The sequence below is a fragment of the Rhea pennata genome, unplaced genomic scaffold (genome assembly GCF_028389875.1).
Source record: "Rhea pennata isolate bPtePen1 unplaced genomic scaffold, bPtePen1.pri scaffold_26, whole genome shotgun sequence".
In the NCBI taxonomy this organism is placed as follows: domain Eukaryota; kingdom Metazoa; phylum Chordata; class Aves; order Rheiformes; family Rheidae; genus Rhea; species Rhea pennata.
In genome coordinates, this window is record NW_026907677.1 from 6,210,060 (window position 1) to 6,215,317 (window position 5,258).

Sequence of the window (5,258 nt, forward strand, 5' to 3'; positions counted from 1 at the left end):
CTGTTTGCGGACAGCAGCACACACAGCGGGAAGGTGCGGTCTGATCGGCTCCAAGTCTCGGCAGATAGAAGCGCAAGCGAGGCACCGGCTCGCAGTTTGTCCCGGGCATGGGAAGCAGCATGCTGCATGCCCAGAACACATCTCTCACTGTCCTGCCTGCCACAGGGCTGTTTCTGAGCACGGAGGCACGCCTACAAGCAAGTTGAGATGGGCTTTGCCTAAGAGTGAGGGAAGTGTCGAGTGGAACAAGGGAACTGCTTCACAGCTTCCCTCGCAGGCAGATTCCCTCCTGGGATGCTTAGTTCTCTTGCCTTAGTGCCCAGCTTTGTTTGGAGACTGCGGACAGCAGCACACACAGCGGGAAGGTGCGCGCTGGCCATCTCCAAGTCCGGCAGATAGAAGCGCAAGCGAGGCACCGGCTCGCAGTTTGTCCCGGGCATGGGAAGCAGCATGCTGCGTGCCCAGAACACATCTCGCACTGTCCTGCCTGCCACAGGGCTGTTTCTGAGCACGGAGGCACGCCTACAAGCCAGCTGAGATGGGCTTTGCCTAAGAGTCAGGGAAGTGGCGAGCGGAACAAGGGATGTGCTGCACAGCTTCCCTCGCAGGCAGATTCCCTCCTGGGACGCTTACTTCTCTTGCCTTAGTGCCCTGCTTTGTTTGGAGGCTGTTTGCGGACAGCAGCACACACAGCGGGAAGGTGCGCTCTGATCGGCTCCAAGTCTCGGCAGATAGAAGCGCAAGCGAGGCACCGGCTCGCAGTTTGTCCCGGGCATGGGAAGCAGCATGCTGCGTGCCCAGAACACATCCCCCTGTATCCTGCCTGCCACGGGACTGCTTCTGAGCACGGAGGCACGCCTACAAGCCAGCTGAGATGGGCTTTGCCTAAGAGTCAGGGAAGTGTCGAGTGGAAGAAGGGATGTGCTGCACAGCTTCCCTCGCAGGCAGATTCCCTCCTGGGACGCTTACTTCTCATGCCTTAGTGCCCTGCTTTGTTTGGAGGCTGTTTGCGGACAGCAGCACACACAGCGGGAAGGTGCGCTCTGATCGGCTCCAAGTCTCGGCAGATAGAAGCGCAAGCGAGGCACCGGCTCGCAGTTTGTCCCGGGCATGGGAAGCAGCATGCTGCATGCCCAGAACACATCTCTCACTGTCCTGCCTGCCACAGGGCTGTTTCTGAGCACGGAGGCACGCCTACAAGCAAGTTGAGATGGGCTTTGCCTAAGAGTGAGGGAAGTGTCGAGTGGAACAAGGGAACTGCTTCACAGCTTCCCTCGCAGGCAGATTCCCTCCTGGGACGCTTACTTCTCTTGCTTTAGTGCCCTGCTTTGTTTGGAGACTGTTTGCGGACAGCAGCACACACAGCGGGAAGGTGCGCGCTGGCCAGCTCCAAGTCCGGCAGATAGAAGCACAAGCGAGGCACCGGCTCGCAGTTTGTCCCGGGCATGGGAAGCAGCATGCTGCGTGCCCAGAACACATCCCCCTGTATCCTGCCTGCCACGGGACTGCTTCTGAGCACGGAGGCACGTCTACAAGCCAGCTGAGATGGGCTTTGCCTAAGAGTGAGGGAAGTGTCGAGTGGAACAAGGGATGTGCTGCACAGCTTCCCTCGCAGGCAGATTCCCTCCTGGGACGCTTACTTCTCTTGCCTTAGTGCCCTGCTTTGTTTGGAGGCTGTTTGCGGACAGCAGCACACACAGCGGGAAGGTGCGCTCTGATCGGCTCCAAGTCTCGGCAGATAGAAGCGCAAGCGAGGCACCGGCTCGCAGTTTGTCCCGGGCATGGGAAGCAGCATGCTGCGTGCCCAGAACACATCTCGCACTGTCCTGCCTGCCACAGGGCTGTTTCTGAGCACGGAGGCACGCCTACAAGCTAGTTGAGATGGGCTTTGCCTAAGAGTGAGGGAAGTGTCGAGTGGAACAAGGGAACTGATCCACAGCTTCCCTCGCAGGCAGATTCCCTCCTGGGGCGCTTAGTTCTCTTGCTTTAGTGCCCTGCTTTGTTTGGAGACTGTTTGCGGACAGCAGCACACACAGCGGGAAGGTGCGCTCTGATCGGCTCCAAGTCCGGCAGATAGAAGCGCAAGCGAGGCACCGGCTCGCAGTTTGTCCCGGGCATGGGAAGCAGCATGCTGCTTGCCCAGAACACATCCCCCTGTATCCTGCCTGCCACGGGACTGCTTCTGAGCACGGAGGCACGCCTACAAGCCAGCTGAGATGGGCTTTGCCTAAGAGTGAGGGAAGTGTCGAGTGGAACAAGGGAACTGCTTCACAGCTTCCCTCGCAGGCAGATTCCCTCCTGGGATGCTTAGTTCTCTTGCCTTAGTGCCCTGCTTTGTTTGGAGACTGCGGACAGCAGCACACACAGCGGGAAGGTGCGCGCTGGCCATCTCCAAGTCCGGCAGATAGAAGCGCAAGCGAGGCACCGGCTCGCAGTTTGTCCCGGGCATGGGAAGCAGCATGCTGCGTGCCCAGAACACATCTCGCACTGTCCTGCCTGCCACAGGGCTGTTTCTGAGCACGGAGGCACGCCTACAAGCCAGCTGAGATGGGCTTTGCCTAAGAGTCAGGGAAGTGTCGAGTGGAACAAGGGATGTGCTGCACAGCTTCCCTCGCAGGCAGATTCCCTCCTGGGACGCTTACTTCTCTTGCCTTAGTGCCCTGCTTTGTTTGGAGACTGTTTGCGGACAGCAGCACACACAGCGGGAAGGTGCGCTCTGATCGGCTCCAAGTCTCGGCAGATAGAAGCGCAAGCGAGGCACCGGCTCGCAGTTTGTCCCGGGCATGGGAAGCAGCATGCTGCGTGCCCAGAACACATCTCGCACTGTCCTGCCTGCCACGGGACTGCTTCTGAGCACGGAGGCATGCCTACAAGCAAGTTGAGATGGGCTTTGCCTAAGAGTGAGGGAAGTGTCGAGTGGAACAAGGGAACTGCTGAACAGCTTCCCTCGCAGGCAGATTCCCTCCTGGGGCGCTTAGTTCTCTTGCTTTAGTGCCCTGCTTTGTTTGGAGGCTGTTTGCGGACAGCAGCACACACAGCGGGAAGGTGCGCTCTGATCGGCTCCAAGTCTCGGCAGATAGAAGCGCAAGCGAGGCACCGGCTCGCAGTTTGTCCCGGGCATGGGAAGCAGCATGCTGCATGCCCAGAACACATCTCTCACTGTCCTGCCTGCCACAGGGCTGTTTCTGAGCACGGAGGCACGCCTACAAGCAAGTTGAGATGGGCTTTGCCTAAGAGTGAGGGAAGTGTCGAGTGGAACAAGGGAACTGCTTCACAGCTTCCCTCGCAGGCAGATTCCCTCCTGGGGCGCTTAGTTCTCTTGCTTTAGTGCCCTGCTTTGTTTGGAGACTGTTTGCGGACAGCAGCACACACAGCGGGAAGGTGCGCGCTGGCCAGCTCCAAGTCCGGCAGATAGAAGCGCAAGCGAGGCACCGGCTCGCAGTTTGTCCCGGGCATGGGAAGCAGCATGCTGCGTGCCCAGAACACATCCCCCTGTATCCTGCCTGCCACGGGACTGCTTCTGAGCACGGAGGCACGTCTACAAGCCAGCTGAGATGGGCTTTGCCTAAGAGTCAGGGAAGTGTCGAGTGGAACAAGGGATGTGCTGCACAGCTTCCCTCGCAGGCAGATTCCCTCCTGGGACGCTTACTTCTCATGCCTTAGTGCCCTGCTTTGTTTGGAGGCTGTTTGCGGACAGCAGCACACACAGCGGGAAGGTGCGCTCTGATCGGCTCCAAGTCTCGGCAGATAGAAGCGCAAGCGAGGCACCGGCTCGCAGTTTGTCCCGGGCATGGGAAGCAGCATGCTGCGTGCCCAGAACACATCTCGCACTGTCCTGCCTGCCACAGGGCTGTTTCTGAGCACGGAGGCACGCCTACAAGCCAGCTGAGATGGGCTTTGCCTAAGAGTGAGGGAAGTGTCGAGTGGAACAAGGGAACTGCTGCACAGCTTCCCTCGCAGGCAGATTCCCTCCTGGGGCGCTTAGTTCTCTTGCTTTAGTGCCCTGCTTTGTTTGGAGACTGTTTGCGGACAGCAGCACACACAGCGGGAAGGTGCGCTCTGATCGGCTCCAAGTCCGGCAGATAGAAGCGCAAGCGAGGCACCGGCTCGCAGTTTGTCCCGGGCATGGGAAGCAGCATGCTGCGTGCCCAGAACACATCCCCCTGTATCCTGCCTGCCACGGGACTGCTTCTGAGCACGGAGGCACGCCTACAAGCCAGCTGAGATGGGCTTTGCCTAAGAGTCAGGGAAGTGTCGAGTGGAACAAGGGATGTGCTGCACAGCTTCCCTCGCAGGCAGATTCCCTCCTGGGGCGCTTACTTCTCTTGCCTTAGTGCCCTGCTTTGTTTGGAGGCTGTTTGCGGACAGCAGCACACACAGCGGGAAGGTGCGGTCTGATCGGCTCCAAGTCTCGGCAGATAGAAGCGCAAGCGAGGCACCGGCTCGCAGTTTGTCCCGGGCATGGGAAGCAGCATGCTGCATGCCCAGAACACATCTCTCACTGTCCTGCCTGCCACAGGGCTGTTTCTGAGCACGGAGGCACGCCTACAAGCAAGTTGAGATCGGCTTTGCCTAAGAGTGAGGGAAGTGTCGAGTGGAACAAGGGAACTGCTTCACAGCTTCCCTCGCAGGCAGATTCCCTCCTGGGATGCTTAGTTCTCTTGCCTTAGTGCCCAGCTTTGTTTGGAGACTGCGGACAGCAGCACACACAGCGGGAAGGTGCGCGCTGGCCATCTCCAAGTCCGGCAGATAGAAGCGCAAGCGAGGCACCGGCTCGCAGTTTGTCCCGGGCATGGGAAGCAGCATGCTGCGTGCCCAGAACACATCTCTCACTGTCCTGCCTGCCACAGGGCTGTTTCTGAGCACGGAGGCACGCCTACAAGCCAGCTGAGATGGGCTTTGCCTAAGAGTCAGGGAAGTGTCGAGTGGAACAAGGGATGTGCTGCACAGCTTCCCTCGCAGGCAGATTCCCTCCTGGGACGCTTAGTTCTCTTGCCTTAGTGCCCTGCTTTGTTTGGAGGCTGTTTGCGGACAGCAGCACACACAGCGGGAAGGTGCGCTCTGATCGGCTCCAAGTCTCGGCAGATAGAAGCGCAAGCGAGGCACCGGCTCGCAGTTTGTCCCGGGCATGGGAAGCAGCATGCTGCGTGCCCAGAACACATCTCGCACTGTCCTGCCTGCCACGGGACTGCTTCTGAGCACGGAGGCACGCCTACAAGCAAGTTGAGATGGGCTTTGCCTAAGAGTGAGGGAAGTGT